Here is a 27,918-nt window from a genome sequence, read left to right on the forward strand (position 1 = left end):
AGGTTAATAAATCACTCACACAGGGAAAGCGGGCACTACATTTAAATAGGGGACAAGGCCACATACCCAGCAGACATGAGTCAGGTCACCAGGGGGCAAGTCCAAGTCCAGCCAACAGGGTAACAAGCCAGACATGAAACAGGGGGGACAGAAGGGTATTCCTGGCAGAGGGCAGAGAGAATGTAAAGGCTTGGAGTCAGGCCCGAGGCACATGTGGGATGACCACATACCTGGGAGACCCACAAATGGAGGGCTGTGGTGGGAGAGGTGAGGCTGGAGAGGACAGGCAGCTGGGGAGTAGATCACAGACAGGATCAAAGGTATGTTCTGAAAAAGATCACTCTGCTGGTTACCGGAGAAGAATGGGCTTTGTACAGCAGAGGACCCTAACCCTAACCCCTAACCCTAACTCCACCCTAACCCTAATCAAACATCATACCTAATTTTGAGGACTGACAGCTCTACTCTGAAATCACAAACAAGTCCATCATGCTCAGTATTGTATGAAAGTTCTTTTTTTTTTTTAAAGATTTTATTTATTTATTTGACAGACAGAGATCACAAGTAGGCAGAGAGGCAGGCAGAGAGAGAGAGGGAGAAGCAGGCTCCCTGCCAAGCAGAGAGCCCAATGCGGGGCTCGATGCCAGGACCCTGGGATGGTGACCTGAGCTGAAAGCAGAGGCTTTAACCCACTGAGGCACCCAGGTGCCCCTGTACTGAAAGTTCTATCCAAAACAATAAGGCAAGAAATACGGAATCCACATGTGAAAGGAAACAGTAGAACTAGGTCTATTCAGAGACTAGAGATGGCATCATCTTATATAGAGAGCTTCCTAAAGAATCAACAAAAAATGATTACAGCCAGTTCCCTAATTCTGCAAAGTTACAGGACAAAATATCAAGACACAAAAATCTCTCTTATTTGTATACACTAGCAATGAATCATCCAAAAAGGAATTTAAGATGACAATTCCATTTTAGGGAACATCAACATTGACAAAATACTTAGGAATAGATGTAATCAAGGTGTAAGTCTTATACACTGAAAATTACAAAACACTGCTGAAAAAAAGTAAGGAAAATCTAAATCAATCTGAGGACACCCCATGGTGATGAAAAGACATACTATTGATAAGATGGCAACAGTACATGATGTAATGAGGAAATTCAATGTGTTCCCAAGAAATTCCACAAAGGCCTTTGGGAATAAATGCACAAGCTAATCGTAACAGTCATATGGAATTTTAAGGGACCACAAAATAGCCAAAACCATCTTGAAAAAAAATCAAAATCTTGAAAGAAAATCAAAGGTGAAAGGTCATACTTCCAAAGTTCAAATCTTAATGAAATTAACAGTAAATAAAACATTGTGATACTGTCGTAAAGGTATGCATACACCCTGAAACAAATAATACATTATATGTTAATTACTTGAATTTAAATTTTGAAAAATTTTTAAATAAATAAACAAAATAAAATTTTTAAGGTATGCATACAGATCAGTGGGATTTAGCTGAGAACCCAGAAATAAACCCCTTCATCTGTGGTCCACTGTATTTTGACAAGGATGGACAACATTACACTGGGGGGACAGAATGGTCTTTTCTACAAAGGGTGTTAGACAATCACCTATTCATGTACAGAGGAATGAAACTGGACCCTTACCTCACACCACATATAAACATTAACTCAGGATAAGCTAAAGACTTAAATATAACAGGTAAAATTATAAACTCTAGAAGAAACAAATGGGGATAAATCTTCACAACCTTGGATTTAGCAAGAAACAATGGAGAGGAACATTATTTCCTGGAGAAGAAGGAAGTTGGGAGGGTTGTTTGGAGGGAAAGTCCAGTGGAGAAAGGCAGGGGTTCAGGTGATGGAGAGGGATTCTCACCAGCAGAGCTGTGGCCGGGCTCCTGTCAGTGCGGACGTGGCCCCACCACGTCCTCCAGAACCCCCACAGAGGGTCCTGAAGAGGTCCCGCTCCTGTCTGAAGCGAAGCCCACGACTTGCAGCGGTTAGGGGAGATGGGCTCGGGCGCCCCCTGCGGGCGGTGGGAACAGTGCGGGATGAAGTGCGCTCAGTTCAGTGGAGACACCTGTCCCCTCCCCAGATCCAGCTGAATCCACTGAATTTTGGAAATTCAATCTGAAGTCGAGCCTGATATCCCCTGACATCTCCAGAAATAGGAAAAATTAATTGGAAGCTTTGTGGAATTAAATGAAGTGCAGATGCCAACTTTACAACTTCTATCAAAATTCATTCCAAATTGTAGACAAATTTAAAATGCAAATCTATTGAAATATCTAAAAGAAAACGTAAAGGAAAATCTGCATGACCTTGGGCTTGGTGAGGACTTTTAACACACAACACCAAAGGCCAATCCACAAGACAAGAAAATTGATAACATGATCTTCCTAAAATTAAACCTTCTCTGTGAAAGACCTTGCTCAGAAAACTAAGAGACAATCCACATGCTGAGATAAAATATTCACAAAACACACATATTCGTATTCAAAAGATACAAAAACTCTCAGAACTCAACAAAAAGGAAATAACCTAATTGATAAGGGATAAATACCTGAACAGATGCCTGGACAAAGAAGACATACAAATACAAAATAAGCATACAAATACAAGCTCAAGTAGTCTATCATTGGGAAATTATAAATTTAAACTGCAGTGAGATAATGCTACACACCTGTTGCTGCTAAACTTCAAAAAAAACAAGAATACCAATTGTTGGAAGTGAGGAATGACAGGAATGCTCCTTCCCACTGGGGGAAGTGCTCCCTGAGGCCACCGAAGAAACCAGTTTGGCAGGGTTTTTTGTTTTTGTTTTTGTTTTTTAAGCTAAGTCTCACCTTAATAGCTAACAATCAGGACGCCTGGGTGGCTCAGTGGGTTAAGCCTCTGCCATTGGCTCAGGTCATGATCTCAGGGTCCTGGGATCTAGCCCCGCATTGGGCTCTCTGCTTGGCAGGGAGTCTGCTTCTTCCCCCTTCTCTGCCTACCTCTCTGGCCTACTTGTGATCTCTCTCTGTCAAATAAATAAATAATCTTTTTTTTTTTTTTTAAAGGTGGGGGTAGTCAGGGTTCTTTGAAGAAATTGCTGACACCAGGACTGAGACAGTAAATATAGCAGCCAGGATAATCTTGAAGTAACAGAAAGTAAGGCGGTACCAAGAAAAACCCCACAAGGATTAAATGATGTCAATGGAAAACAGGAGCCAATGGAGAGTGCTCTCAAACACCAAAGCAGGAATGAGGCAGCAACCAAACACTGACCAACAGCCTAAAATGACCACCCAGGTGAGTAAAAATGAATGCGTTGTTTAAAAGGAAGCCACAGGCCCCAAATGGAGTCACTTACTTTAAGAAACCCAGGCCAGCAAACCAAGACTTAATACCCAACCTAACTGCAATTTCACACACACGCCCCATGTAACCTTTAACCAGTCAACCTGGAAAGTGTACTGATTGGCCCCTTCTGGCCCCATTAGGAGGGCAACTTTTCCTAAAACAACGCATCTTTTGCTAGTAAGTGCCTTTTTTCAATTGTCTCTCTGTCTTTAAAAGCTTTCCCATCCCTGCAGTTCAAAAGAACTCCTTTCTATTTGCTAGATGGGTTACTATCTGATTAATGAACCCTTCAATAAAGCTAGTGTGATCTTTTAAATTACTTAGTTGCATTTTTTAAAAGATCTTATTTAACAGAGAAAGAGAGCACAGCAGAGGGAGCAGCAGGCAGAGGGAGAGGGGGAAGCTGATGCGGAACTCCCTCCTAGGACCCCGGGATCATGACCTGAGCGGAAGGCAAATGCTTAACTGACTGAGCCACCCAGGCGTCCCTCAGTTGCATTTTTATTAACAGATTACAAAGGTTTTCTATAAATGGGGTTGAATAGACCTCTCCTGTCAGAATTCCAAATAATAGATGGAGACAGCTGTTCATCAGGGAGCTGGTGCTAACTCCACTCTCCTAAAGCGTGGACTCAGCCAGTGTCTCCCTTCTCAGGAAGGCACTCACCGTACGTACGCAGGAAAGAGTAACTTCATGGTGGGGAAGCCTGACATTGGCCGGAAGACCAGCGTTAACAGAGACAGTGACAAGTCTTCCCTTGTTATACAGTGATGACAGAGCACTTCACCTCTGTGATTCCCTTCCTTGAAACCAACAACCCCAGTCTAACCATGAGAAAAATAAATATATCCCAATGTAGGTCTATGTACAAAATGACTGACCAGTCCTCCTCAACACTGTTGGGGTCATTGAAACAAGACAAGTCTGAGGGACTGTCCCAGGCAAGGAGAGCCTAAAGAGACTTGACCACATGTCACATGGTGTCCTGCATGGGATCCTGGAGGCAGACAAGGTAGAACAGGAGGAACTTGAATGAAGTATGGGCTTGAGTAAAAAATAACGTATCAGAATTTCTTTGTTAATTGTGATAGTTCTGGCGAAAAATAGAAAAAGAGCAGAAATGAAAGGTTAAAGAAAAACCTATTGCATCAGCCTGGAAGCCTAGAGGAAGTGGGTGATTTCATAGTAAAAATGCACATTAACAAAATGGACCCTAAAATAAGGCAAAAGCAAACAGGTCGGTGAGCTCTGCAGGGACCTCTACTTTTTTTTTTTACTTATTTGACAGACAGAGATCACAAGTAGGCAGAGAGGCAGGCAGAGAGAGAGAGAAGAGGAAGCAGGCTCCCTGCTGAGCAGAGAGCCCGATGTGGGGCTCAATCCCAGGACCCTGGGATCATGACCTGAGCCGAAGGCAGAGGCCTTAACCCACTGAGCCACCCAGGCGCCCCAGGACCTCTACTTCTTGCTGGTTCTCCTACTGTTCTGGGTTTTCCTTTCCAGGGACAGAGCCATTCCATAGCACCTCTGAGACCTGACCACCTCCCCACCCCCGTCTTGGTCTCCCCATCCATGCCCTTCCCATTCTGATGCCTTTGGCCAGGATCCTTTGGATGACAAGGGACTGGACATACTTACTTAAGTAAAATAAACTATTTTTTAAATGGTGGAAATAAATTAATGCTTGCAAGAGGCAAGTTCAGAGTGGGTTTGGACATGGCAGGCCCAGGGGCTCACACTCTCACAGTATGACCTGAACTCTCTCCACCCCTCCACCCTGCTAAGTGTTCTGGGGCGGACCCACTCCCAGGCTGAACCACAGCAGGGAGCCAGCAGCATCCTTCAGAGGTCAGGAGGAGGGGCTCTGGATGCACTCCACAACCCTGGACTGAAGTTGAATTGTATTTGTTTTTTGTTGTTTTGTTGGTTTCAGGAGTAGAGTTCAGTGACTCATCACTTATGTACAACACCCAGTGCTCATTACAACCAGTGCCTTCCTTAATCCCCATCCCCCACCAGCCCATCCCCCACCCCATCCCTCCATCAACCCTCAGTTTGTGCTCTACCCTTCAGAGTCTCCTATGGCTTCTTTTCCACTCTTCCTTTTTTCTTTCCCCTCTTCCCATGTGTTTTCTTTCTTAAATTCTACATATGAGTGAAATCATTTGAGTTGTATTTCAAACAGTCAGTGCCTGTTTGAAACAGGCAGACATTTCACTCCTCTGCTAGAGCCCAAGACTGAGAGGTAGAAAACTAATGCTCCAGCTCAACCTGAGATATACATGGGACTGAAGCAAGTCCCCTCCATCCTTGAGGACCAGACAGAAGAGAAGGCAGAAAGCCAATCATACTTAAACCTGACCCTGACTCTGACCTCTAACCTTAACCCCGACCCTAGCTCTGATCCTAGCCCCTGACTCCTGACCCCTAACCCAAGTCCAAACTGGGACTGGGTCTCTGAACCTGACCCTGATCCCAGTGTCCACCCCTGCCCCCACCCCAACCCTCACCCTAGACTATTTAATACCTTTTCCTCACTGCAGCTTCCAAAGGTAGATGATTGAAGCTTTGTGCTATTATTCTTCTAAATAACTTTTGAGGGTTTTCTTTTTTAAAATTCATGTATTTATAAATCTGTATTAGTTAATTTGTAGTATAAATATATGTTGCTAAAAGGTGTTTCTCCGAATTCTAATAAACGGTAAAGGACACAATTCAGTTTTGTGTTATCAGAAGTACTATCTGTAAATTAGTGCATTGGAGAGCATTTGGGGCATATTTAAATCCTTGCTTCTATTTACTTACTAAAAATAGTTCAATATCTCATATTCCAGAGAGAAATTGTACTTTTACTTCATGGGGTGGGGCAATGGTATTTTTCCTGGAAAAATTAGATTTTTAATATTATCTATCTTTTGTATCCATCATCTTTTAAAAAATATTTGTTATTGAAAACATTTAAAATTTTGAAATTAAATTTGTAAATATGTTGTATGTGTATGCTTTTGTTATTTGATTAACTAATAACTCACCTAAGTAATTAACAGCTTTTGCCATATTCTGGAAAATATTTCAGAGTTGTGGTTTGTTAGATTTCCTCCCCCCACCCCTGTCCCATCTTTTTCCTGTAGAATTACAAATTAAACTTTTAAATCCAACCTCCTTTTTTGGCTTGGAGAAAGTATCACAATTTTTTAAAAAAGTTTTTGTTTATTTATTTGCAAGAGAGAGAGAGCGCGCAAGCGCTTGAGGAGGGGGAGGGGCAGAGGGAGAAACAGACTCCTCGCTGAGCAGGGAGCCCAGTGTAGGGCGGGGCTCTATCCCAGGACCCTGAGATCATGACCTGAGCTGAAATCAAGAGTTGGTCAGTTAACCGACTGAGCCACCCAGGCACCCCAGCAATGCTTTAAAATGAGCAAACCATCCTCTCCCACAGCAGGTCTGGGCAACCTTCAATGTGCGGTGTCTGCAAGGGCCCGTGTAAGAGACGCCTGTCAGGTCTTCACAGCCCTCTGTCCCTGTGGGTGTGAGCTTTGTTGGTTTTCATAGATAGATGCGTTTTTGGGGGGCGGGGGGGTCATCTCTGAGGTGCAGGTCTTAAAAGTAGGGGTGCTCAATGTGGGGCATGAGCGCTTTGCTCCTCTGGGAGAAGTTCAGGGTTGTCAGTTCCCTCCTGATCATTGGTCTAGGTGCTGGGGGTATGGTTTATGGGGAGATTGTGTCTCAGTCTTTCCTACCCCTTCCATGAGATGTTTTCCCTCATCTGCGCACTTGCTTTTAAGGTTTTTTCCCCACAGGAAAGTGTTCCATATACAGCTGTAGATTGGTGTGTCCGTGGGAGGAGTGAGTTCAGGATTTTCCTATATCGCCGTCTTGAATGGAAATCCCTACAATACGCTGTAAGGAGGGAAACTCCTTTAGCGCTGCTGTGATGAGATGTCATATCAGTCGTCTAATTGAACATCATCTTGCAGCGGAGGATAAGCTAACTTATGCCCTTCCACATCTCAAGTCCAAGGATTGGCTGTAGTAGCACATCACACTGCTGGGGTAGGGGTGACTTTGTTTTTTGACTATGGAACAGAACTAGGACACTTCCCTTCTTATCCTTCTTCTCATGAGCCATGCAGAAAAAGCATAAGAACACAATATGTTTTTCTTGTCACCCTCATTCAGCTATTCACTTTTTCTCTAGGAAAAGAGATTTAACAAACAGCAAAAGTTACTTTGAAGGATTCCTTTCCTGACACTCTCATAAGAAAATAGCAAGTTAGTTACATTTTCCTTCCTCCAGATGGGACTGAAAGTTCCTTATGCATTCCAGTCCATTTTTTTATTAAAAGGATATCAGAGAGGTAATTGTATTTCTTGCCGTCTCATAAAGACATCCGGCAATACATTTTCTGTGCTACGGTGGGAAAATCACATGCAGGAATAAAATTTTTATGCAACAATAATGAATTTGGAACTGGGTGGAAGAATTTAACTTTCAAACATGTGAAATTATAGTGCAAAATAGACCCTATGGGTCCAAACAAGATATTTCTTCTGGTAAAGTAAATCAGTGACCTTCATTCATATGAACAAATCAATATTCCTATAGGTGAAAATACATTTTATTTGCCAGTTAATGTGTTTTCTTTCCCTCGCTCTTCTATGAAATTGGATGATTTCCAAATATCTGATTAAATCTATCTTGCTTGGGATGTCATCTTGCCAGATCACTTAAGAATATCAACGCCTTTGATGTAAAACTGGCAGAATCAAATCCTTGGTGACCCCTGATAAATATTATATATGTATATGTAATGTATTGAGGTCATTTATTTCTAGTATATGTGCTGCCAAAGCGAGCACTGAGGTCATTTATTTCTAAATACTAGCTGCAAGTTGGACAATATATAGTCAGTCTGGGTTAAAGGAAAATGTGGAAGAACACTGTTCTAAGTTATCTCATTATGGAGAAGCATTTTGTAGAGCATTCTTCCGAACTCAACACTATAGCTCCATGTCACACTGAGATGAACTGGGTGGATATGTCTATGTACATTGAAAATGTTTGGAAGAGAAAAATTTGTAAATGAATTCATTTGCATTTTTTCAAGGGCTGCCTGCCCTCAAATCCTCCTAGAAGGCTTACTTTAATGAACAGATCAGTTCCAGAAACCACCGACCTCAGTGCATTGTGGTTGCCTTGTGAACACATGGGCACACAGGAAATAGTGAGGTCTGCTAGAACGGGGCTTCAGTTTCCACTGGGACGATGTACCAACCCAACCAGGACAGAGTTCCCACCAGTCCAGGACATATGCATATTGGTCGGTTGGTTTTACTCTGTTTGATCTCATTTCTCCTCAGATGAGCCCTGTTGGTCAGGAGGAGGCTCATGGAGGAAGATGAGGGTGACTCCAAGCATGTTCAGTGTGGTAGAGGACCTCTTCATGACACATCAGGGCTGTCCTCGTTCCACTGAAGAATAGCATATGGGGGCACCTGGGTGGCTCAGTGTCATGATCTCAGGGTCCTAGGGAGAAGTAGACTCCCTGATGAGCAGGGAGCCCAATGCAGGTCTCAATGCCGGGACTTCAGGATCATGACCTGAGCTGAAGGCAGTCACTTAACCAACTGAGCCACCCAGGCGTCCCACTTTTTGTTTTCCAAGAGTTAACTTTAAACCAAGCAAAGGACAATTTTATTTAAGTAAAAATGAATTTATTTGGGAGTAGCAGAGGAATTGCAATTTGGGACAAGCAAGCTGTGGTGAACCATAGGCAAGTCCAAAGAGGCAAAAGGAAGGTCAGCTCTTACTAGGTTTTAGGAGGCAATTGGGGAGGGTTGTTTTGAACAAAATTGGAGAACAAGAGTTCAAGGTTGTATGGTTTCCTAGTACCTGTGAGCAGTGATCTGCGTGATGGTGCTGGGCAGGGAGGCATCTTTCTTCCTTCTCTTTAAGGCAGAACATAAAATTCCTATGTGAAAAATGTCCCTCCTTGTCAAAACAATGCTTCTCTTCCTTCTTGCTGCTGGTGATACAGGCTGCCAAGAGTGGTTTGTAGAGAGACCTCCCTTTATTTATCTTCACGCAAGTTCGGAATCACTCTCCCATATATGCTATCAACACCATGGATTTATTCATAAACCTTTTCTCCCCATAGACAAGAAAATTTTAAAATCAGCCACTCTGTGAATTACAATCAATTTCAAGCTGGTGAAGTCAAGCTTGATACATGTAGACTCTAGCGATGTTAGTTAAACTCTGATGGAAGATAATTTGTAACATGAGGCTATTGGTTCTATCTTGGGGCATCGGAGTTGCTCCCTGATGTAATAATTCATTCCAACTTTTCTTTTTCTACTCTCCCAGTACATTCTGTAGTTCTCTTCATCAAAACATCCCCAACACAATTTGCATTGATGGGTTTTGAAAGGTATATTCACTTCTCTACAAGAACTCCATTTGTTTCCACAAAGAGTATTTATCTTCAAACTTAAAAAACCTGGACACCTTTTTTTAAAGTGACAAAGACAAACAAACAAATAAACAAACAAGAACTTTCCACTTCTACCTGCAGCATAACGGGGTTTGTATCCAGAAAGCTGTTATGAAATCCGTTTAGAGTATTTTTTTATAGCAGTCCTTTTGGAAAACCAACTACTTGGTCTGTTGAGCATAATTACATATAAAATTCACACTGAAACACATTCACAAAATGGCATGCCCAAGTCATGTTTTTACTGGGTCAGGTGACCCAGCAATACCCATACCCTTAAAAATGAGGGGTGTACATGTGTGTGCATGTGTGTACGTGTGCATGTGTGTGTGTGCCTGGTATACATGTGTGCATACATGTGTGTGTGCATGTGTGTGTGTGTGTTTATAGTAGAAAGAAGGAAAGTGTTGCTGGAAGGATCAGCCCTCTACCCCCAAATGCTGGTAAATCTGGCTCTACTGAGGAAAGATAATTGGGAGCGAGTCCTTTGTGTTCCAACCCCTACAGTCTCTTTAGTTTTACATTTCTAACCGTGCATCCTCTCTGGCTCCATCCCCCAGTCCAGACTTCATAATCCCATAGGCAAGATTTGGCAGGGGCAGTCCAGAGGGGACCCTTCACAAAATTCTTGCCTGTTTCATCTCCAGCTCTATGTCCACCTTGGGTATTGTAGTGTACCCACATGTTCATTGATGGTGACATGCATGTTTGATGTCAGGTGGTCTGCACTAGGAGCTCTGGGGTAGCGAGGGAGACATAGATTTAGGAACTTGGTTGGAATTAACATGTGGGAGCTATTTTGTTATCTGTAGAGGAACCTCCTTTTACCTACACCCGTCTAGACCGTGGGACTTGCATGCAGGGGGAGCTGGGTTTGTAGGGAAAAGTGACCATCAGAATCACCAATTACAAATTCTTGGGCTTCACCAACAACATATTCCATGCTCCAATGCAGAGCTTGGAGCCTGTGTTTTTGGAAATCTAATTAGGAAGTTCTGGTGATTAGTCAGGTCTTGCATCACTAACTTAAAGCCTGGGAACTCTGTCTTCCTTCAGCTTTTTCACATGCTAGAAATACATTTTGTCTGCCAGGAGGACGTGAGAAAAAACCCATTACAAGGAATTAAAACCATAGAAAACAGTTAGTTATCGGGGTGCCTGGGTGGCTCAGTGGGTTAAAGCCTCTGCCATCGGCTCAGGTCATGATCCCAGGGTCCTGGGATCGAGCCCCACATTGGGCTTTCTGCTCAGCGGGGAGCCTGCTTCCTCCTTGCTCTCTGCCTGCCTCTCTGCCTACTTGTGATCTCTGCCTGTCAAATAAATAAATAAAATCTTTTAAAAAAAAAAGAAAGAAAATAGTTAGTTATCAGTTTAGGTTGTCTTTAACAGTTTGTTTTAAACTGCTTGACAAAGTGTAAATGTTCGGAAATGTTTACCTGTACGGTTGGTGGCATCAGTACCAATATCCAACCGGGGTAGAAAGGAAGCTCGGTTACTGCACGAGAGTCACGTTGTATTACCAGGGAAAGGGCCAGGACGGTGAGACAAGATGACACTGTTGCTGGAACAGGCAGCCCACCAGGCTTGCTGACATCAGCAGCGGTGGCCTGGGCATGGTTCAGTGGTTTTGAGTCTCCTTATGGTCCTGGGTCATGCTTTCAGGAGCCAGCCATCAGGCACAATTATATTGCACGGAGAGACTTAGATATTCTAAAATGATCTATCTTTCTTTCTTTCTTCCTTCCTTCCTTCCTTTTTCTTTTTCTTTTCTTTTCTTTTTTTTTTTTTTTTTTTTGAGAAAAGTGAAGTTGTTCACCTTCTCACTTAAGTTTCAGTGATATCACATTGAGATGTTTCTTTTTTTGTTTCCATGGGCTGGAGAAAAAGCTGTCAAGGAGGGATGTACAATATGATGCTACAGGTCAGTGCAGTTGGGTGTGGGAGAGCCAGATTCCTGAGCTGGCCGCAGATGGCCCACACTCAGTCCTGGCTTGGCCACTCCGATCGCTGTGCCATTGCTCGATTATCCAAATTGGGTCATTTGTCCCCATAAAATGCTCCACATTGCTGCGTTTGGCTGATCGATTATTTGTGGCATTGCTCAGCTTGTCCCTAGACCCCTGCATTTTCCATAATCTGGCAGTTAGATCTAGAAGTTTTAATTTTTAGGAACAAATTTTTCACACTATTTCATTCTTAAAATTCAAACACAGTATTTGTGCTTGTACTCAAACTCTTGTAACAAGCTTGTGTCATCGAATTTATAGCTTAAGTCAGATACATCAACTAATTTAGGGGACACTCTGGCAACAAAAAGAGATTCTCCCCCACAAGATGGCATTTATTTGGAAGGCTCAGCTGTCTCCCAAGAAAGATATTCTTACATGGGATCTCAATTTGTTCAAATATTTATTTGTCATGGAAGTTAGTCAGGAAACATGTTTAACTATGATGAAGACAACTCCAAAACACAGTAGAAAAAACATATTTTGGAGACAAGAACAACCAGCTTTGATCCAAACTTGACCACACTCTAGGTGACCCTTTTTTAGATTTTTTTTTTTAATTTGACAGACAGAGATCACAAGTAGGCAAAGAGGCAGGCAGAGAGAGCAGGGGGGAAGCAGGCCCCCTGCTGAGCAGAGAGACCGACGTGGGGCAACCATCCCAGGACCCTAAGATCAAGACCTGAGCTAAAGGCAGAGGCTTAACCTACTGAGCCACCCAGGTACCCTCTAGGTGACCTTTTGCAAATGTTTAAGGTCTTAGAGTATTGGTTTTTCATATGCAAAAATGGGAAAATACTTCCTTCTACAATGGTCTTTAAGATAAAGTGAAATTTTAGGATAAATAATAGAGCACACACAAAGCCTCTACTACAGAGATTTGCCTTCATAAGTGTTAATTTTCTTTTTTTTTATTTAAATTCAATAAGCCAAGCTATAGTACATTAGTTTTTGATATAATGTTCAATGATTCATTAGTTCAGTATAACACCCATTGCTCATCATTTCAAGCACCCCCCCTTTTTTAAAAAAATATTTTATTTATTTATTTGACAGACAGAGATCACAAGTAGGCAGGGAGGCAGGCAGAGAGAGAGGGGAGGAAGCAGGCTCCCACTGAGCATAGAGCCCGATGTGGGGCTGGATCCCAGGACCCTGAGATCATGACCTGAGCCGAAGGTAGAGGCTTTAACACACTGAGCCACCCAGGTGCCCCTCACGTGCCCTCTTTAATGCCTATCATAAGTGTTCATTTTCTTTCCTTCTTCTACAAATACTTCTTTTTATTTATTTATTTATTTGACGGAGATCACAAGTAGGCAGAGAGGAAAGCAGAGACAGAGAGAAGAGGAAGCAGGCTCTCCATTGAGCAGAGAGCCCAATGCGGGTCTCAATCCCAGGACCCTGAGATCATGACCTGAGCTGAAGGCAGAGGCTTTAACCCACTGAACCACTCAGGCACCCCTCATGTGCCCTCTTTAATGCCTATCATAAGTGTTCATTTTCTTTCCTTCTTCTACAAATACCTCTTGAACACGCACTTGACATCCAGCTGCCCATCAGGTGTTATAATGGGGCTTAAAAAGAATATAAATAAGGTAGCATGGAGCATGGCGCCTAGCAAAAAGTAGTTTCTCAATAAATGTATTTTAAATTTAAATTGGAAACATGGTGTCTGTTCCAGTGGTGCTTCAGGGCACACACACACACATGCACATACTCTATCAAGGGAGGCTGACAGGGCTGGAGTTCTGTGGTCTGAGTTCCCACTGAGAGCTGACATGGTGGGGGAAGTTCTCACAGAAAGGGAACTAAAGCCAAGACTGCAAAAATATAGAAGCATCTGAAGGAGCAGAGAGGATTAACAAGTTTTCCCAGATTTGAGGGCTATGGTAGGTGAAGGATCAGAGAAATGTAAGCCAAGGGCATTTTTCTTGGAGATACCCACACTTGATAAAAGGAAGATGCATGAATAGAAAGCAGAAACAGCCAGACTTCTGGATTGTGGTAACATTGAGGAAAACCTCAAATGCCACCACATTAAGCAGTTAAGATCTTATCCTAGACCACAGGAAAAATACTTGAATGTGTTTTAATGAAGGAGGTATGTAAGTTCATTTAAAGCCTAATGGATTGGGAAGAAAGATTAATGGACTGAAGGATATCGTTTAGGAGAAGGTAGTTAAAATCTTATCATGAGGTGAAAGGGTCTTGGGCGACTCCTTGTTCATATGGGTTTAGATCGTGGGAGTATCGGTACCAGACTACATAAACATGATTAAGTAATACTCTAGGCATATTGGCTTGGCGTTCTCAAGAACTTTTTCCCTAATGTCTTGGTGGCTTGGTACCAAGGATAATGGAAACAAGGATTCCCTGGATGTTAGGAGGGTTTCTAGATCCTTCCAGTCTAACTGGTACAGGGTCTGGGGAAAAGAATGGGCTTCGGTGTCAGATAGTTAATACGATCTCCCTGGTAAATGGGAGTCGTAACGTAGGTAAAGCACAGTGACTGGTACATTACATGTGCTAGATCGATGCTGGTTAGTTCCCTTTGAGTGAAATGTGGGAACTAGAGGAGGAGTCAGTATTAACTAGAGGAGGAGTCACACTGGGGGCTGGTTAGGTTCCCATGATGGCCATTAGTCCTTTATCTGTTGCCAGTAGGTCATAGCTATTTTATCTTTAACCTAGTCTATAGAGTGGGAAGAGGATAGAGGACATGATAGTGGCAGAATAAGGAGGGAGATGGGCTGGTCATGCCCATAGTCTCCTCTGAATGCCTGCTGGTGACCCCTCCCTGGCTCCAGCTGGGGGTAAGGGCATTCTATCAGGTAAGGTATATCTGCATTTTACTTCTTTTTTTTTTTTTTTTGGTAAAGATTTTATGTATTTATTTGACAGAGAGAGATCACAAGTAGGCAGAGAGAGAGGGAGAGGAGGAAGCAGGCTCCCCACCGAGCAGAGCACCCGATGCGGGACTCGATCCCAGGACCCTGAGATCACGACCCGAGCCAAAGGCAGAGGCTTAACCCACTGAGCCACCCAGGTGCCCTCTGCATTTTACTTCTAACGGACCTTTTACCCTTGCATATAATGCTATTCCTCAGCACCTCCTTATAAGTAAAGTCAGTCTTATTTTGCAGCTGAAGTGGAGATATTCAGCGTCTCTATCGTCATCACCCCAGGAGATAGGACTGTTTATGTTTAATCCACTGACCTGTGAGTCCAGGCATTTCCCATTTTGACGTGAATTGTATTTCGTGAAATGTAAAGTTTAGGACGAGAACATAGCAGTCTTCACTGTTATTGTTGAAATATCAATTACTGTAAGCAGACCGACTACCTTCAGCACATGAGCAACCACAATTCCTCAAGGTTCTAGATACACATGGAGAAAGCCCCCATCGCTGACGGCAGCAAGGTTCTGTCTCTGCACACGTGGAGTTCTGGTTGCCAATTTCGTGCAACCAGTTTAATAAGAATGAGGGTCAGGCAGATGGATCGTGGCTTTTTTGGATTGATTTTTGCTGTCTTCAGCGAGCGAGTGAGTGAATGAGTACTGAGTGCGAGTGTTTGTACTTTTATAGGCTTCACCCAGAAATAAGTGCCTCTCCTTATTGCTCCAAGAATCCCAGAACTGAACTTAGCTAAAGAAAGTAAAGTGGAAATGGACCGGAGGGAAAGGAGCTGCTTCTCCAGGAAGGCTGATGGAATTTCCTGCTGGCTTCCAACACCGGGTGGCAGACGTGTTCTCGTTAAGGAGTTGATGATGGTGTTTGGGCAGCAAGTGGTCCTGGCAGAGACTCTGTGCTTTCTTAATTAAATAGTCACCCCTCACACACCAAGGCTGTCCAGGAAGTTCCTGTCAAGACAGACATCTATTTTGCAATCTACGAGGATCGTGTTTTTCCATTATTGATGGCTTAGCTAGGGATGCTTTTTGAGGACTTTCAATTCATTTCAGTAATGGAGTGGGGTCAGGAGGACCACGACCTCTCACTCACCTATCATTTAATAATGGTGAGCATTGGGGAAAAAATGAGATCTGATTTTAAACATGGGCACTATGTTCGGTGCTAAAAACTTTTGCCCAAGAATCTTGGTGTCTTGGAAGAGGGGAACAGAACAAATAATGGGATGCAATTTTCTCTCACAACTGTGGGGAGAAAAATGTTTCACTGCACGTGGTTGAACTCCAGAGGCAGGCTTGTCCTCAGTGGGCATCTAAGGATTAGAATCTTGGAGAGGGAGTCAACCCTAGCAGGGCTGAAACTCACCTGGGTACTTTCAAAAGGCACAGGTACCTGGCACTAGCAATAGCATCCTCAGACGTGGAAAGCAGGCACGAGCATCTTCCACTGAAAAAACTATGCAGTCGATTCTGGAGTGAAAACTTCGCCCTTGGAGTAACTTTGTAATCTTAAGCATGAACTAAACACACTCTCGGATCAGACTCACCAGGGTAACAGCCCACGGTGGTGGTTTCAGGAACGCGGAAAGAACCCAGTTGCTCTCACATCCGTTCTCCTCTTCAGCCTGCTAAGAGGTTTGAGTCTTCTCAATGGTTCCTCCTTTAGCTTTGCAGTTCTGAATTGTTTATTATATAATTGATAAGGCACCAAGCAGAAAGCACTAGGCTGATCAGAGTGGAGAAATGTTTAGGATTTTGGGATCCTCTCAGGAAGATCTGACTTTGGGAGGTGTGGAAAATCACTAATCGCTAGAGTAAAACAAGGCAGGGGAAGCATTCCCATGAGCAGATTTCAACGTTCCCCAAAGTAATCTTTGTATGTTTTCCACTTTTGTAATGCACTGCTCAGACTCACTGCTAAGCCCTGAGGAGTTGAGTGTGATGACTTAATTCTTCCCTGGGAAGGACTGGAGAAGCTGGACCCAGGGGTGTCAAAGACAGTATCACTGAACAGAGATAGCGATGAAGTTGAGTCTCCATCTGAGCACGGGGCTGCTCTTCGTCCAGGTTTCAAGGTCTCATAGAATCACTGCTGAGGTTGTGTCTCTAATAGTAGATTAAAAAGTAAGAATGTTGCCTCCCAGTCAAATGCATAAGAACATAATCCTCTGGTTGATCTGTTAATTTAGTGTTAGGTAAGCACATTTTGAATAACTAGTTTTGATTTAGTTGACTTAACTCAACTTAGCTGACTAGTTAGTTGACTCTCGTTTAGAGTCTAGTTAGTTGACTAGATTTAAGTCAATTGTGCCTTCGTCAGTGCAGTGACAAAAAAAAAAAAAATCAGTCCAACCTTTCATTTGGCGTACACATAGCAAAGATGTAAAGCACCAAAAAAGTCCCACTGAATTTAGCGTTCACTTTTAACATGAGAATGGCAGCCAGTCTGGGCTTTAAAACATCTAGAAAGACAGCCTCTGTTGTTCACGTTAAAATGGTTACTTTTATGTTCCATGAATTTCACATCAATAAACACACACACATAACTACAAAGAGCAAAATATCTCATGTGGGGGAAAGCATCCTATCTAAGCTAGCTGTCTACTCGGTTTTTATTATAAATCGCTAGGTGCTTTTTCTGTGATGGTCTTTCTTACTCTCCGAGAGTGCAAACATTGACCACGATGTAGGATGAACCGTGTGCCACTGACATTTGCTTCTCTCTGGCTGCCCATTTGGTTCACCAATCTCAGCAGCTGGTGCTCTGGAAACAGATTTGTTTAGCCTTCAACGTTTACAGTGACCTTGTCCCAGTTCCTAAATAATGGGCAGGTTTGAGCCACAATAAAAAGAATCAGGATCTACCAAAGAGGCCTTCAACCAAGGCAGCGACACAAGCTCTCAGAGGACCCCAAACTTGAAATCTTGCATCCAGCACCCAACCTCCACGGTTGGAAAGATGAGCCCTGGAACTCTTATATCACAGCTTCCAAAGTTCTGTGACACCAGAAACAAGCATTTCCTAAACTCAGTTTTTTCCCTTTACAACAGATATTTTTGGGGATTACAATTCTTTCTCAAGGGAAAAAAATGTCATAAATATTCCTTTAGAATTTAGCCAAATATTTGTAACTTCAGCTCACAGAGGGAGTTGGTGGCAACTCTAAATATTTCTGACATGATGCCTTCATGTGTCTCCTCTTCAAAGTTGCAAGAAGCATGTCCCGGGCTCACCATCCTCTTTGGAGAAAGCAGGACATGAAGTTCATCCTCAGAACAGGAGGGCAGAGAAACTGGCTTCGATCACTATGAGGCTGAACTCTAGCTAAAAGCTGAATATCATCAGAAGGTCAATAGTCATAGAGAAGATGAACCAGGAGTCTGAAATACCGTCCTCTTAAAAAAATATGGAAATTATTTACTTTATTCATGAAGAAAATAATAAATTTCTCCTCTGTTTTTAATTTTCAGTGACTAATCAGTCATAAATAAGTTAGATAACGTGGGCACTCTATTTTCTCATGAGTGATTGGATAAAAGGAGTTTTGCTTGGCTGTAGGCCTCCGCAGGCAGGCTCCTTTGCTTAACGAAAGGTGCTTTCAGTGATTAACGGCCTGAGATACCACATTTGACAGAAAAGGTGGAGATATTATTTGTATCACTTGCATAACACCTGATAAATGTGTACTGCTTTATCTGGTTTCTAATAAATAATTTGCCTATATTGTAATGAAAATGAAAATGGAGTGTCTTGAATGCTATTCAAATGCCCTGCTCATTATGAATTACCCAGGTAATTGTTAACAGTTCTCTGCACTATGTGAGCCTCAACGACCGGGTCAGCAGGTGTGGAAACTTGCTAATAGAGTTGGACTGAGAGCTAAGAAAGCAGATGATAAGTAGTGAAGAGATCTCTCTCCCTTCAGTGCCCCATAAGTCATACCACATTATGGTCTGGGAATTGATCTGAAATTAGTTGTGAAGTGAGCTAGAAATAAAATTTCATGGATTTTACATTATTTTGTTAATGTCTTCTATTTGTCTTATATTTTACTATAATCTATGTGATGATTCCCATAATGCTTGGTTGATATTTTGAAAAGCAACTTGTCCTTAAAAACTAAGATAGACACACACTCTTTGCTGTGGTCCTTCTACTTCTCTGAAGATTGAGTCTTGTGTCTGTTATCATTTCTCTTCAGCTTGGAGAACTTTTAGCATTTCTTTATAGCATAGGTCTGGTGAAGACTCATTATCTCTGTTGTTGCCACTCTGGAAATGCCTTTATTTGAGTTTTATTTTTAAAGGATATTGTCTTCTGACAGAGAATTTTAAGCTGAGTAGTTTGTTTTGTTTTGTTTTAAAGATTTTATTTATTTATTTGACAGACAGAGAAAGTGAGAGAGGGAACACAAGCAGGCTCCCTGCTGAGTAAGGAGCCCAATGGGGGGCTTGATCAGAGAACTCTGGGCTTAGTGACCTGAGCCGAAGGCAGATGCTTAAGGACTGAGCCACCCAGGCGCCCCAGTTTTGTTTTTCATTTATCGCTTTGAAGATGTTGTGTTGTCCTGTGTCCTTCATTTTTTCAGGTCACATGTTGGCTACTATTTATACAGATTTATGCTGTATATAATGTGTCCCCTTTCCTCTTTACTCTCTTAAAAGCAGAAAATCTACTTTTAAAATTAAAAGTGTCTTTGTTTTTTCAGCGGTCTGAATATTGTGTTTGAATATACATGTTGTTTGTGTTTATCCTGCTTGAGGGTCATGGAGATTAAAAGTTCTATAGATTTATACCTCTCATCAGTTTTGGAAAGTTTTTTTTTTTTTGAAGATTTTATTTATTTATTGGACAGAGAGAAATCACAAGTAGGCAGAGAGGCAGGCAGAGAGAGAGGGGGAAGCAGGCTCCCTGCCGAGCAGAGAGCCTGATGTGGGGCTGGATCCCAGGACCCTGAGATCATGACCTGAGCCGAAGGCAGAGGCTTAACCCATTGAGCCACCCAGGCACCCCAATTTGGGAAAGTTTTAAACTATAATCTTTTCAATTACATCTTTGGGTAGTTGTTCTATCATATATTTTAAGTCACTAAGCATTTAGGCGGTTTATTATACAACCAAAAGAAATTGGTACCCCAAAATTGGATGTTGTTTCAATAAACACCCAAAATATATAGTATTATTTTTAAGGCTGGTTGGTTTTGAGAGGTTGGAAAAATGTTGAGGACACTATTGTAGGAGACTGAAGAAATGGTGATCCATTTGGTGAAATAGTCACTTGCATCTAGAAATATGGACAATGCACTTAAACAAATTTTCGATTTGGGCAAGAAGATCTTCCAGTGAAATTTTGAAAGTATCGGCTGCTTCTATTTAGTGGCATTTAAGTAGTACAAGAAAGGATAAACTCAAAAAATAGACCACTTTGCAATTTGAATCATATGGGATTTGAATCTAATGCTGTGAGTCTTGGGACGAGATGACAAATCACAAATATTGACAAATACTTGTCAATTGTTTCTTCCCTGAAAATATTCTATTTTATTTTCTGCCTAGAATAATGATAAGGAATAACTGAATCTTACCCACACAGGTTTTCCAGTCATCAAAAACAGTTTAGGCAAAGGCTCCCTAAAGCATCTCTGTTCCATGCTATCTTTATGATCTCATTTAATTTCATTTAACAAGCATTTTTGAGTTTAATACTTGGCTAGTGTAGGATGAGCAATAGTTGTCATGACATAATTTAAGAGTCAGGAGAACTATTTAATGGTGTTGTATAGAAATTATCTTTTTTTTTTTCCACAATTAGGGAATTTGTTTTTAGTTTGACTCCCTTTGGGATGTGACTGCCCACTAAACTACTGACCTGCCAAAGAACAGAGAGAGACTAGTCTTGACTTTAAGGAACTGCAGCTTCAGATTCTCCTACAGCAGCAAGTAAAATAGGCAGTAACATTTACAGGGACAAACAAGTCAAGAAACCTGATTTAAAGGGCTCTAAAGAAAGCTTGATGCATTTGTGATTTCAAAGATAAAGAATTCTATGCAAAGAACCATGGGGAATCTGAAAGAGGAAATGGCCTACCTGCACCCAACATCACCAGAAAAGCCTTGGGGAACATAGATGGCAATGACTAGAATAAGGAGAACCTGGGGACAACTGATGCTCAGACTGAATGTGATCAGAAACACAAGTCACATAGATTGTTACTGGGTCCATAATGAGGAGACCCTTGAAACTGACATCACCATCATCATCATCATCACCATCACCACCATCATCATCACCATCATCATCACCACCACATGGATCTATTCAGTACTTACTGTGACTCAGGCTCTGTGCTAAGGGATTTATGGGTTTTAGTTCACCTAATTTTCCAAAAAACTCTCTGAGACAGGTCCTCCTATGCTGATTTTGTAGATAAGGAAACTGGAGAGGCTGGTACTTTGTGCAAGATAACCCAGCTGGTAGGCAGTGGAGCCATGACTCAACCATACTGTTCTGCCTTCAACTTTTAGTTATCACATTACATGGCCTTACCTGTTACATAGTATGTATGTATGTATGTATGTATGTATGTATGTATGTATTTCCATTTCACCATTTGGACTCATCCTTCCCAGCAAATCTGTTATCTTCTGTTTCAGAGTTAAATATGCCTTCCAGATATGCTTATGTGCAGGTACTCATAATGAGTGGACACTTTCTACCCGTTGCAATCAAATTCTGGTAACCAGAGTTGATACAAACAGTCTCTTTTGAAGAACGATCTGACTACTTGACCTAATTCTTTAGGAACATGCTGCTATTAGAGTCTTAATTAGAATAATTGGAAGTCCTTCTCTACCCACAAGAGAAACTATGAAGGCCAGCATGTAAAATCAACCACAAAGGCATCTCTTCTGAAGTACTAGAAATGTACTTTAAGGTGAGAATACATTGAAAATCTTCAACACTTTGTCTTCACTGTTTCTTTTGTAGCTGGTTTGGATCATTGTGACAGTGCTCAAGATTCTCTGGAAAGAACTGCCTTGTATCCAACCATGTCCACAGCACTGTTCTTGCTGGATCAGCAATGAGCCTGCCAGACTGTTCAGTGAAGAACGCTCTTGCTAGCTTTCTGTTTATCATCATTGTCTTCTAGAGAGTTTTCCTCCTCTGAATGAAAAAAAGTCAATCATTTGTTTTGTTGGTTTGATTGTATTTTGAGTGTGGTTTTGAATATGTCATTTAAATATGGTTTTTATTAGAGTGGTTGTCTTTGGGACGTCATGTTGAAACTTGTGATGCCTGTCTGATAATCTAGGTCTTTCAGTTATTTTTCATCCCCCCCACAACCTCCTCTTTTGATAATCCTACATCTTCCAGCCAAAAAGCTTCAAAAAATCTTCTTTTCACAGCATATTTTTCCCTTTTGATTTTTGCCTTCCACCGGAAGGTTCAGGGACAAATGATCCATTTTTCTCTCTTTGTATTTTATAAAAATGATGTAATTGTCTTTATTTTAACTTTGCCTGTTCAACTCTTCTCATCTAGAATTCATCTTACAGACATGTATCATTGCTTTTCCCTTAGGTAATAGAATATTCTTCCTTATGTTGAGGGTTAAGGAAGAGAAATAGAGAGAGACATATGTAGTCCACAATAGCCAAACTATGAAAAGAACCTAGATGTCCATCAACAGATGAATGGATAAAGAAGATGAGGTATATATATACAATGGAATACTATATAGCCATCAAAAGAAATGAGATCTTGCCATTAGCAACAATGTGGATGGAACTAGAGGGTATTATGCTGAGCGAAATAAGTCAGTCAGAGAAAGACAATTATCATATGATCTCCCTGATATGAGGAATTTGAGAGGCAAAGTGGGGAATTTGGGGGGTAGGGAAGGAAAAAATGAAACAAGATGGGATTGGGAGGGAGACAAACCACAAGAGACTCTTTTTTTTTTTTTTTTTTTTTTTTTTAAAGATTTTATTTATTTGACAGACAGAGATCACAAGTAGACAGAGAGGCAGGCAGAGAGAGAGAGAGAGGGAAGCAGGCTTCCTGCCGAGCAGAGAGCCCGATGCGGGACTCGATCCCAGGACCCCGAGATCATGACCCGAGCCGAAGGCAGCGGCTTAACCCACTGAGCCACCCAGGCGCCCCCACAAGAGACTCTTAATGTCACAAAATAAACTGAGGGTTGTCGAGGGGAGGGGAGTATGGAGAGGGTGGTTGGGTTATGGACATTGGGGAGGGTATGTGCTATGGTGAGTGCTGTGAAGTGTGTAAGCCTGACTATTCACAGACCTGTACCCCTAGGGCAAATAATACCTTCTATGTTAATTTAAAAGATATGCATTTTTAAAAAAAAGAAGAAAGGGACATATGCATGTCAGTGGAATTCAAGTTCCTGATCAGCGATTACTCCCTGTGGGTACAGCTCACAGTAGCCTCCCCAAAGGCAGCACCTAAGTCTGTCTCATTTAACACCAATGAATCTATCAGGTTTTTATTGTTTTACATGCAGATGTGTGTATGCACACACATTTTGAGAGTACAGTTTTGATCCCCAAGGTTTTCTTTCTCTCTAGAAGACCATCCTGCCCATACAGGGGCTACAACAGGAGGAATACATTTGGGGAATAACTAATTGTGCTGTTCTAGACAAAGTCCTTTTGGGTACAAGAGATACTTGATGAAAGGATGCAGAAACCTCATTGAAACAAAGTACATGTAGATATTTCATACAAATTGTGACTGAAGAGGGCTCTGCCATCTGTTACCAAGACAGGTACCCTCCCCATCTCCCCCTCTCACTATTTCTTGTAGCACAGGCTCTCAAGTGTCTGTCTCTTTCTTTATGTTGGCACATTCTCTTTTCCTGCAGGTTGGTGTCCTCTGTTCACGTATCTGTCTGCACTGAAACAATGAACTCAGGGTCACATGACTCATCGGTTCAATTATGTTCCACCCACTGTCTATGGTTGGGATGGCTCTTAATTTAAATTCGTGAGCAAGTATTTTGATGGTGTGTTAGCTCGACAGTGGATTGGATCTAGTGTCTGCTACTGGATCCGGTCGATCACAGCAATCCCACTGGATAACAAGAGTACCGTAGACTGTTTCAGGCTCGAGAACATAGCAGGCGTATTTAGGGACCAGAAGAATTCACGGTGATGTGACTGGCTAAAGATAGAAGTGATTTTGAGAAGACCAACTTTTTGACAGACCAAATCACCCTTCTTGTTTAGAAAAATGTCTCATTCTATCTTTAATCCCCTTTGACTGGCTGACATTTTAGGACCTTTCAATTTTATTTGATTGTCCAGGACCTCTCACTTTCTCCCACTTTTATTATTGGCTTTCTTTCTACCTGGTGCCTGGCGCTCACTTGATCTCTCCTATAAGCCCTGGAACCCCTCTGGCTAGAAGATGCATCCTTCGGCTGTGCTGGACCTGTGGCATCTCTCAGCCTTGCCCCTGACTCTTTCCTCATCTCGTGCCTAGAAGCATTATTCCACTCTAACTCAGGGGTCTAGACCCAAACTCCAGGACTAGACTATCTGGTGAGTATTTGGACCCCCTCGGAGGTGCCATTTAACGTCTAGCTTACTTACGTGATTCTTCCATTTATTTCTAGAGAGAGAACTTTTTACTGGCACAGTAGTTACTTTCTTATAACTTCGTTGGTCATGTTTCAAAAGTAGGAGATGCATTATTTTCTGAAACATGAATGAAAACTCAATTAGTGCTTAGAGAGGCAGACAGCAAATGGGGCTATTGCCGTGAGAAATCTGGGTCAGCAAAGTCACCTGGTTGGAAGGGCATCTGAACAGGGAAGACATCGTTTCAGGCTAAAGATATTAGTTAACTGCACTTGTAAGTTCCTTGTGTTCAGATTTTTGATATTTTCTCTTGGGTCTCTCTCTTTGAGGCCTGTACTAGGTTCTTATTTGAGGTGCACAGAAATCACTCACTTCAAAATTATATTGCAGGCTTCCTGACAAACTCACCATTGCTCTTTCCATCCAAGGAGGGTCTGAAAATAAATCTGAGTCTTTTAACAGCAGCATTACAGCACCAATGCTCCTCCTCTCCTGCCCGAGATCCAAGCCCAACTCAGGATATTGGGTCACATCCTGACGCCACGCACTGAGTCCAGCAGCCAAAGTGAATCACTTTATCAGCCGCGGAGTCAAAGCTACGAGCAGAATTGCTTAAGAAAGTTTCAGCATTTCCCCCATCCCGCAGGAAATGATTTAAAGTGGAGCCAGAGGGTGATATTTGGGGACCAATAACGACTAACGAGGGGGTGTCTCCATCTTCCTGGGGTTGTCTTTTTCTACCTGTGCTCCAGGAGCTTGTCTAGAACACGGTGGGTCAAGTGTGATGAGCAGCGCAGTCAACCCACAGTGTCGCTCTCAGTGAGCCATCTGGCCTCCGTGGCGCCCCATTTCCGCATAAAGTCACAGTGTTATGTAGGATTGACAGCTCCTAGTGCAGGCTGTGGGTTGCTTGGTGCATTGTGATTGGCTGTGACATGTGTCGCAGTAAATTATCACCGATTACATTTAAAGGAGTGACTTTGAGGCCCCTCCCGGACACTGTCCCCCTTATGTGCTTGCACTGAGATAAGCTTGCATGAAAGACTAGAAGGTAAGCGGGCTTCCTGGGGAGCAAGGCACCACAGACCCAGTGGTTAAAAACAGCTGAAATTTATCCTCTCACAGTTCTGGGGCCAGAGGTCAGGTGTGGGTGGGGCGGGGCTCCCTCCTAAGGCTCTGGGCTGCCTCTCCTCTGGTGAATCATGAATCCTAAATAGCCCCGGGAATATCCCAGCCACTGGTGGGTCGCCCGTGCTCTTGAGGACAATCAGCTCCCAGGAGTGTGTGCTTTTCTGAAGGCACAGATGTCTCTGGAAAAATCAGCAAAACACTGCAGGTAGTTGAGGACATGACCTTCTCTGACTTTCGGACTGCTTTTCACGAGTCCTTCATCTGGCTCCTGGGGCCTTTCAGATGGGTCCTACCGAAACACCCCCCGGTCACTGGGGTCTGTCCCCTCTCAAGGTTTCAGACAGGATATTTGTTTGAGATGTAGCGATCGTTATTGCTTTTGGGTGGCGTGCCGCTGTGTGGATTCTGTGTTACATTCATCCAATGAAAGATCCTTGGGTTTGTTTCCATTTGTGGTGATTGTGAATAAAGCTTCTATAAACATTTATGCAAAAAAAGTCAATGCATATTAGTATTTATTTGCAACAAATGCATGGCAAGTCATTTCTAGATGTAAATGAGGGCTCTGAAAATTTTTTCACAGTCGTGTATTCAGTTCAAGAAAAACCATTTCTAATCTGTAGTAACCAGGCTTGATATTCCATTAATAGGGCTGGATTAAGGATCCTGTGACCTCTGTACCTGCCCAAAATCTTATGCTTAGAAGGGCCCCTGCTGGCTTTAATGCTTTACTGTGATTGTTTTGAAATTTTTCACTGGGACCCACAAATTATGTAGTCAGACTAATAAGCATAATCAATGGGAAACTTTCATAACTGCTACCCTTTCCCCAGTCTCTCAGATGTTCATATATGACAGGTTTTTTTTTTTTCCTTAACTTCCCCACCCCTCAGTATTGAATATTCTCTTAAAAAGGAGCAGACAATCTTGAGATAAAAAGAAGGCCATAGCTGAGAAATTTAAGAGCATGTGTTTTCCCCACCTGGCCAATTAGTTCTGGCCATTGGTTCTTTCCAGTCTGTGCCTGGGTTACCAGAGAGTCTGGTCTTGCCTGACCAAGGATTGTTGTGATAAGAGGTGACTTTTTGGAACAAAGAATAGCTGTGGTAACCTTTCTCTTGAAATTTCACCTGCCTCCTCCATTAGGATTGTTCATGGTGACAGTGTTGCATGATTTTCCAAGTTATTATTTCACAGCTTGTAAAATCTGGAAAGCCTCTTTCTCTGAGCCCAGTTTGACCAGGACTCACTGTCATGGGTAGCATATTCGTTCCACAGCTGTCACGATAAATTACCACAACCCTGCTGGACTCGAGCAACAGAAGTTTATTTTCTCACACTTCTGGGGGCCACACATCCAAAATAAAGATGTCGGTGGGGATAGTTCTTCCTGGAGGATCAGAAGGAAAACTGTTCCACAGCTCCCCCCTCCCTCCTGGGCGCTGCTGGCAATCCTTGGCGTCCCTCAGCCTGTCGGTGGATGGCTGCCTCTCTGCCTCCATCGTCACGTTGCCGCCTTCCCTGAGTGTCTGTGTGTTCGCATCTGTCTTTGGATTTGCGGCCCACCCAATAATCCACAGGGTTCTCATCTGGAGAGACTTGACATCATTCCATCCGCAAAGACCCTTTGGGCAGGTAAGACCGCGTTCACAGGTTCTAGGTGGATAGATCTTTGGGGAGCCACCACTCATCCCACCATAGCTAGTATGTGCATTTCTGTGGCTCAAATCCCTTAAGCCTCTATGAGGCAAACAACTTCAGCTTTAATTAATGTTACGTGGTCCTGCTGGCTGTGGCCAGGGGGAGGAGCGGATCCCGCACTCACTGGTGTGCAGGGCTTCCAGCCTGTGCCAGACACTGTATGTTTCCAGGAATTTTGCAAAACCCATTTATTTCACCCAGACATTGTTAAAAATTAAGTGGTATAAATTCACAGTAAAATAAGTGATAGTAAACCCCAAAGCTGCATATGCTCGGGACGCATCACTTCCTGATGGTTTCCCCACGTTTTACTGTTCCGCGCTCCGAGGTTATGCACGTCTAGTGCACCTTCAGGAAGTACTGCTGATCGTCTCTCCACAGGGCCAAGCAGAGCTCTCCTGGGAGCGGGATGCCCGCCGTGGCGGCCGTGTTCACACCAGGTGCTGCCCTTCCAGGCCTCCCCCCACTACCCCCAGAGCCAGTCGTCCAACATTTCTGAGCACACCCATGACGCTGGGAGCCATGACGGTGAGCACGAGGCCAGCATCCTCTGACGACGGATGCTAGGTCGCCTGGACGCTGGGTTTCAGGGAGCAATTCCCTAACTGTGCCTAATGAAATGCAATCTGCAAGTTCTTAACTGACGTGTGACTTCGCCTGTTCCTGAATTCACAAGTCAGAAGAGATCATTTGCCAGCCTAC

Source organism: Martes martes (genome assembly GCF_963455335.1).
Source record: "Martes martes genome assembly, chromosome: 6".
Classification (NCBI taxonomy): Eukaryota; Metazoa; Chordata; class Mammalia; order Carnivora; family Mustelidae; genus Martes; species Martes martes.